Source organism: Cryptomeria japonica, chromosome 8, assembly GCF_030272615.1.
Source record: "Cryptomeria japonica chromosome 8, Sugi_1.0, whole genome shotgun sequence".
In the NCBI taxonomy this organism is placed as follows: Eukaryota; Viridiplantae; Streptophyta; class Pinopsida; order Cupressales; family Cupressaceae; genus Cryptomeria; species Cryptomeria japonica.
In genome coordinates, this window is record NC_081412.1 from 461,021,981 (window position 1) to 461,031,434 (window position 9,454).

The window sequence follows — 9,454 nt, forward strand, 5'->3', positions numbered from 1 at the left end:
CCTTCACATTGTTTGTGAGGAGCTTTTATAGCAATGACCTTGTCATTTCATGAAACCGCATTTCTTTGAGCCATTCGGTCAAACACCTCACGCGCCTTGTCTATACTTCCCCATTTTGAATGCATGTCTACCAGACCAATTTCAACTACATTGGATGAAAGTGGCCTGTCGTTCACGCTTTTACGGACACCTAAATCCTGTTCCAATGCCCCAATTTTTGCACAGGTTGCGATTACGCTGGTAAAAATGTGAACTGATCGGCTTGGAGACTGGTGAAACAGTCCGATTGCCTCACAAAGACACTTTATGGCTCCCATCAAACTACTGGAGCAGCGCGGGAATGACATTTGAATTTGAATTCGGTTTTGTCACGCGCGGGAACTGCTGACCGCTGATCGCTGATCGCTGACCATTACCACTGACTGTAAGAAGAGTGTTTATTGGAACGGAAACGGGTAAGAAAACAGAACGGATTAAGCGGGCCCACACCATCCACCTAAACGGTCAAAGCTTAGTGTGTGATGTTTAAGCCAGCTCGTGTTTTCTTTCTATAAATCTACCTCTTGGTTATAATGGATGCATTCCAAGCTCTGAATTTTCTCTCAATTTGCGCCATAGAGTTTTGTTTTGATGGATTCTCCAATTAGGCTAATCTCTGAGAAGAGGTGGATGGCTTTCCTCAGACTAGTGACCAATAGATGATTAGCCAAAGTGTTGAATACTCTCATCGTTTGCTCAATCATGCTTCAATCGTATTTTGGGGGGAGAGTTCATCAAAGTAGACCACAGGTATAGAGTCAATTCGGATATACCTGCTTTTTTTTTCTGGCTACTGTTTTGTGGATGGAAGAACGAAAGTCGATGGCTAAAGAATTGTGTAGGAGGGTCTTCAATAATGCCTTCCTAGGAGATATCGATCAGGTGATTTTGAATGTGGACAATAATCTTAGCATTCCCTACCCTAAGCACTATTTCAATATCAGATTTGTCGAGGAAGAGGTTCACAGGTTTCTTGTGCTCACCATGGGTGATATGCCAATGAATATCAAGAAACCCATGTTATTCAGATGACAAGTCTGGAATTCCTTAAAAAACTCATGGGTTTCACTCCAAATGGAATGCTTGTTGATGTTATCAAAGAGGAGGTGGATGAAGAGGGTGATTGGGTGGTTGAATTTAAGCATGATGAAGGAATTTGATGGCCTGGGTTGTGAAGATTCCGATGATGCTGAACCAAAAATGGATACTGAAGATGTGGAGGTTGTCGCAGCTACGACAGAGGGAACCCTTCATGGGTCACATCATGGTTTGGACTTTGCTAGAGTTGGTCCATCAAACACCCCTGCCTCTAGTGATTAAGGTTTCGAAATTGTAGATGCTTTGTTGTCTTGGCTTCTCGGCTCTGTATGCTTTTGTTCTTCCTCCAATATCTGCATTGTCCTCTTTTGTAGTAGTATGGACAATACTTGTTTGAAACTATGGTCTCTGTTTAGTATGAATAGGAGTATATCTTATTGAGACAAGATAGTATGTTTTTGGTCTATGTCTCTCGGTTGGTCACCATGGTTATTGCCTAGAATAGCATTTGTCCCTTTTGTAAAAGATTGTAATAATTTTGTTAATTAATATAATATCTTATACAATTTCAGTCTTTTCTCGATAAAAAAAACAACAACCACATTTGCATACAACTCATTCAACAATAAATATCTTTACTCAAAGCATCAACTACCGGTTAGATTTTCCACTCCTATGTTTCAAATCAAAAGAGTAACTTGATATAAATTCAACCCACTTGGGATGTCTCTAATTTAACTTACCCTAGTTGTTTTTATGAACTACAAAGTGTGATGATTAGTATATAGCACAAATTTTGGTTATATATAGAATATTTTTGTTTTGCCTCATTCAACTTCTCATTGAAGTATGCAATTGGTCTTCCTTCATGACTTGAGACTTCTACAATCGCTGTTTCACTAACATCATCATCCACTTGAAATAATTTTTCAAAATTTGGCAATGCCAACAATGAAAGTTCAATTACTTTCTCCTTGAATAACTAGAAACTTCTCTATTGTAGTTATCCAAACAAATTCTTTTCTATTTCCTTTTATCATCTCTATAATTATAGCACAAATTCATGAACTTCCTATAGAAGCTCACTAAGTCATGAAAATTTCTTGCTTCAAACACACTTCGGGGTAAAGGCCAATCTACAATCACTTTGACCTTTTCCAAATCCATTTTCAATCCATCGCCAAAAACAACAAACCCCAAATATACTACACTCTTCAAATTTAACAACAATTTTTACTATTTGAGTTTTTGTAATACTACCCTAACATACAGTAAATGCTCTTCCTTTGTCATACTGAATATTAAAATATCATCTAAATACACAATTGCAATCTTACCAAGAATAGGCATTAAGACTTAATTCATTAGCCTCATGAAAGTTTTGGGGGCATTTGTTAACCCAAACGTCATCACTTGCCATTCAAAAAAAATTATTTTCTCTTGCACGTTATTTTCCACTTGTCCCCTTATCTAATTTGGATTTTATGATATATGCTTTTTAAGTCAATATTTGTGGTCCTTGGCTCCTTCTATATAGTCCACTGCACCGTCCATTCATGGTGATAAAAACCTATATTTGATGGTTATTTTATTTATTGATCATGAATTTGTACAAATTCACCACTCCCCACCTTTCTTCGATGTCAACATTGATGGAACACATGGACTAAGCTCTCCCTAATCATCCCCTTATTCAACAATTCTTACACTTGATTGTTAATCTCCTCATTCTCCATTGGTGGCAATCCATTTGGAAACTCCATTAAAAAATTTGTGTATTCATCTTGAATTTCCTAAATTTATTTTGGCAACTCTTAATTCTTCTCTATTGGCATAGCTTCTACACGTTTAAGAATAAAACATAACAAAGCTCTTTTTTCACATCTTTCACAAACTGTTTTCATGTCACCAAATAAATTTTAAGATTGTTCTCAACTTCCTCTTCTTTATCCTTCAAAGGATTCAAAACAAACTCTTTCCCATCTTTCTGTATTTCATATATATTAGTTCTTCCATTGTGCACAACTTCTCTATCAAATTGTCAAGGCCTACCCAACAAAATATGGCACACATCCATTTGCATTTCATCACATAAAATCTCATCCTTATAATTACCTATTTGAAAACTTACCACACACAATTCTCTTACCACCAATTGATGTTCATTCCACAACTAGGAAACTTTGTAAGGATTGGGATGCTTCAACTTCTTCAATCTCAATTTGTTTACCATCTCTTCAAACACAATGTTGTTCGTACTGCCACTAACCACTATCATTTTGCAACACTTTCCACTTGCCTTGCATCTTGTTCTAAACAAGTTTCTTCCTTGAATAGGTTCAAATTTCTCCTCCAAATTTAACAAAAATCCTTCTCAACGTCATCAATTCTCCACCTTCCAAATCTTCTCCATATTTTGGTGAAGCAACACTTTCATTTTCTACTTGTACAATATTGATTCTTGGTTCCTCTCCTTTCCCACTGCTCTATTGTATTTAAGGACATTCAAATTCCCTATGCTCAATGTCTCCACATTGGAAGCATGTGCCACTGAATCCTCTTCTTTTGCCTCTTCCAAAAGATACAAGATGTTAGAATAATCACCTCTTCCTTGAAAGTAATCTCCTCTTCCCCTACTTTCTTGGTTACTTATCTATGATGTATTATCTTCTTCATGTCTATTTGGATGATCATGACCACTACTAGATTGTCCTCTTCCACATGAGGATCTGCCTCTACCTTGGGAGTTCTTTTGTCTTCTAGCAATCTTATCTTCTACCTTTAAAGCATATTGGCATGCTTCTTCCATGTTGGTTATTCTAACCATGCTTATTTCATCTTGAATTAACTAATTTTGGTCATTAATGTATCTTGATAACTTCTCGGCATCATCTCCCACATGCCTAGCATGAATGTTTAATTTATTAAAAATCCTCTATATATCCTTCCACATTTTTTTCATTTTGCTTCAAGTTTTGCATTTTTTTAAACAAATTGACTTGATAGTCTACTAGTAAAAAATGTCTTCAATTTAGCCATCGTTCTCTCACGTGATTTAATTTTCTCCTTCCCTTTTAATTGCCTTTCAATTTGTACATGATTTCGCCATAAGAATGCATGTCCTTTCAATTTGGAAGAAAAATTCACTTGTTTAGTATCCTTGATTGATTCGAAATCAAAATTATACTTGTCAATTTTGGATATTCAATCAATGAGTTCTTATGGGTTCAACCTACAATTATAGCTTGGATGATCAATCATGGGTTTACTACTTATTCTAGACATTACCTACAAAAATCTTCTTTTTGATTCATCTCCACCTTCAAATGCCTCGTCTTCTATAGCTTCCATTTCTTCTTCCTCATGACTAACATCTTCAATTTGCACTCCTCTTCTTTGTATTGCCTCCATTACATCTAAACTTGTCATAATTCCTCTCAACCTTTTTACAATTGCCATATAGCCAACCTGTGTTGCTCCTCTTCCCCTACATCTTCTGTGAGACATGTCTTCTCTAAATTCTTTGCAATTGTAGGTCTACACTCTCTTCTTCATCCACAAGAAAATTTCAAAACCCGTTTCATTGACACAACCACACAACAACAATCAACTTTGATAACAAATGAAGCAAGCTAGTTCCAAGAATCTTGTCAAACATTAGAATCACAAGCCCAAACAATTTATCAACACACAAATGATTCACAAGAAAATAATACATTTATTTATTTATATTATAGAATGAATACACTCAAATTCAAACTTCAACTTCTTTCACCATAACATGCCTAAACTCTATTCTCAGAGCTCTTCCAAAAACAAACCAACGCTTCCATCATCCTTTTCCAACAATTGCTGCAAGAGCATCATATCACTATTTTTCACTATTTTATGTTGCTCGAGGAAGTTGAAATATTTCAAAACTACCATAATTGAATCGACCTCCAAAATATGTTTCATCTTCGAAGAATTTTGATCACTAGCATTAGTCGTCCAAGCCTTTAGTTTCTACTTCTTCCACATCATTTCTTTTTATGAATTGAGCTTCCACGAACTTCTTTTTATGTTCATAAAAGTTTCGAAAAAACTTGCAATATCACTAAATAGCCTTCTTTCGACAAAATTCACTTCGGACGAACTCAATTTTCACGAACCATTCCTTCTTTCATCTCATCAAGGTTCGCGAACTAACGATTTTGCTGAAAACAAAAACATACTTTCCAACTCTTTTCTCTTTTGTGTATCAGAAAGTTGGTATTTCGATGAATTAGAGAACCTACAAACCCTTTTGACAAACCTTCAGGTTTGTGAACTTGTAAAAGTGATAAAATTAACTGTTTAACTTTTCTGAAGGCTTCAAACATCTTTGTCACTTATCAAATTTGAGCTGAGCAAATCCTCCTACAACAAATCATCAAAACTAACTAACAACAAAACTGAATCAGATGACAAAAAAAAACTTGCCTTTTTTTAATATACTGGATTGCCTGTGGACTCAAATGATAATACATCAAAAATGAAGGATGAAGGTTGGTTTATAAAATCTGGGACTAGTACATGAACAATGAAGATTTGATCTCTAACAGATGGTCAAGATTGAATGAGAGGAGTGGAGAATCCTCGCTATCTAAGAATTAGTAGTATGTACTTGTAGATTGATCATTCGTATATAGAAAAATGAAAGATGAATGTTATATAAATTTTGAGATGAGTACATGAACAATGAGGATTCAATCTGTACCAATCGAAACTAAATAAGGACATGTTCCCATGCAACTGCTTAACTTATTTTGGCTAGCAGCCGCTGCTCAATATTTTTAAGAATTATTTGTGGAGCAACTAGCTCCATGAATATTTATCTTTGCTGCTTATTTTTAAACAATATATGCTAATTTTGTATTAATAGTATTAATATTAATTTGTGTACTTAAAATTTGAAAAAACATTTGAAAAAAAATGTTTTTTTAAATAATAAGAAAAGTAAATTGTGGAGTCACGTGACATTTTTGTGTTGGTTGTTTTCAGCCCCCCTTTTTCTTCCACCATTTTTCTTCCACAAATTCCTAAACAATAGCTGCTCCACCAAAATAGGGAAAGATTCTAAATTATCTTTTTTTTCACAATTTTAAAGTTGCACGGGAACACTAAACTACTCAAATTTAAGCAGAAATAGAGTTAAGAGTTAAGCAACCGCATGAGAACATGTGAAAAGAGGAGTGAATTATCCTAACTGATTAAGAATAGTCAAGATACTCATTGGTGGGTGAGGATAAGCACTCTTATTTATTTATTTATTTTAGTTAATTAGTTGGACATAAATTGAAAAATAGAAGAGAATAATGTGGGGTTGCCATGGAATATTAGTAAATGATTAGATTTTAATTATTTGTTTGTGGAGAATAAATGAAAATGGGTTTAATAATTTAGTTTACAATAAAGAGATTTATTTATTTATCTACAATAAATGTATAAAAAATAAGCGAATTAACTAAATAATGTTAATTCTTTAATTAATTAATTGTGAAAAGTAGAATTAGAAATGGATTAGGAAATGCTCTTAAGATGTATTGTTGGATGTGACATTAGAAGATGGTGAAAAATAAGTACATATGCTAAAGTATTTTCATCAATAGATTTCATGTTTTGTGTATGTCTTCTCTCATGTGATTTATTTTCTTTATACAACAACATTTCAATTTATTGTTACACGTAGTCTATATGTGATTTTTTTTCTTTATACAACAATATTTCAATTTATTGTTACACATAATCTATATATTCTATTGGAATTGACATAGCTTTAACACTTCCCTAATGCTAATGCTTTATGTAGCCCTAGCATGACACACGTCTAATGTATGACACAAGCTTTGACACAAGTTTAAAATTCAAATTTCTCACCCATGAAATCAAAATTTTGAAGTAGAGTGTGTCATAAAACAGACCACGCAAAATCAACATTTATTATAATGCACTATTACATACCTAATGTAAATCTTAACACAAGTTAATCTATGCGTCCCATATAAGGTCCCCTATTTTTTTCAGGAAGAGAAATTGTTTAGCATCAATTAAGTGATTCAACTACATCATGTTAAAGAAAATAGCATAAGGAACCAAAAGAACACACGCATATTTTAACCCAAAGTAGACACTAAAGAGCAATGTTGCAAGCTAAGAGAGTGGAACATGAATAGCAAGCGATTCAAAAGACCAGGCAAAGTGCAATGTTCTAACCTTTTTTAGGAGGTTTTAACACCTAAACATGACTTTTTTGTAATTATGCACAATACATAAAAAAAAATTGATTGAGATACATTCATGAAGATGAATACTAACACTAGCTGCAGGAAACAAGTTCCAATCTAAACCCTGTCTCTCAGTCTCTTTTTTTCCACACCAAACTTCTTTGTAAACAAGAAGAAAAGGCAACAAAAACCAGCTACAGGCAAGAAAATTTCATTCTCTATCCTCTGAAATTGCTTCCCCTGGCACTCACCTTCTGGCTACCTTCTTTCTAACAATTTACTCTCTTTTTCCCAATTCATGCTCTGATTCTCCTCTCCAAATCTGGGTGTCCCACTTCCTCAATGAAGGACCAGCAAGTTTCTATCTAATTTCTCTCTTCTTGGACATGGGAATCTTCCCATTTCACCACCAAACAAAGCCCATAATTAATTTTTTTTTTGGTACCACAAACAGCTTGCCCAATCCTATCCCATTCCACTCTTTCCTATTATAGGCACCTGGAACTGACTAGCTCAAAATAGGAGAGTAAATTCAAAATTAAAAGGCTCCAAAACATGAAATAAATGCTCCAGTCAAACCTGGGCATGGGAATTTTAAAATATTAAAATAAAACTTGCAACATTAAAACTTTTAAACTATAACTATATAAGCTCACAATTTTTAATACTTTTTCTAGAGCTGAAAGAGAGCATTGATTGAATGAAATCATGCCTGCAAGACCAGAAACCAAAACCACAACAAAGGAAAAGTTAAATTAAATAAATTATTTGATCGTGCAAGATTGCCTCTGCACCTGAATACTCCTGCATCATCCTCTCAATATAGCATCCATGATGCTAAGTCCTATTCAAACTCATCATTCTATATAGGTTAGTAATGAAAGTATGACACTACTCTGGACAGGAGACACTTCTTTTATTTACTACCGATGTAGTCATCTTTGACAAACTGCTTGATTTTTGGGGGTATTTATTTGCTTATTGTTTTGGTTATTGTTGTCATACTCCATTTATTTATATCATCTCTTTATGTGGGATTGTTGTGAACAACTTGAATCGTGTAATAGATGTAGTCCCATCAACAAATTTCGTTATTTATAACTATGAATGCATTGTTCCAATTGCATTTTTTGATAGACGTGCATCATTGGAATAACTGGGTGAAACATCAATATTTCAAAGTATATACACTCATGCATGTAGTGGGTATCTACATTGACCATTTATCCATACAAATTTCTCCAAGCTCCAATAGATATCTTTGATTGTAGCATTAGTGGAGCAACTAAGGGCATCCATAGGGGCTTTTTATGTACTTAGTAAACTTCCTAGGCATAATATCCCATATGCATGCATGGGTTTACACCCCTTTATTAGTTTTTGATGTCCTTGACGTTCAAGCAAATCACCTCCAATGCCATTGATCACATCGACTACAATACCTCTATTCATAAAGCTACAACATGTTAATAGTTGAGAGAGACTACAACCACATTCTCCATGGACGAATCATATGCTTGGTTCTTTGTCGTAGAAAAAAACAAAGACTAGTTACTCTTCACATGCATGTAGCATTTTATTCTATAGAAGGTTATTCTGAAGTGCAAATAACTTTATTAGCACCTCTAGCACAATTAGGAGAATCATGTTTATCCTTCATCCTATCTTCAGCATGGGAGGATGTTAACTGCCAACATCTATAGATACTCTTAAACATGATGAATATAGCCTATCATGCATCATTCCTTCAACCTGGACTAAAATAACCAGCTGCATCATGTTAAAAATTCTATGGGAGCCAAAGCTACTACGCCAAGTAGTTTTCTCCTTTCATCTAATATAAATACCACATGAATTTTTCAATATCACTATTGGTTGAAGACAATGGTGTATCCTTTTATACTTTCTGAACCTTTTACTTAATTTTATCTATTTATGGCCGTGTGCTTAAAAGGTACATTGATCTCCTTTGGTGATTTGAAGACTACTTCCAATTTTCTCTCGTCTTCTTCTAATATTCCATCTAGGTTGATATATCTGACCCAGTACATATAAGTTGGCAAATATCAAAAATCTTCATATCAGAAAGTGCATTGAGAAAATTCAATGCATCAGGTTTAAAAATTAGGACA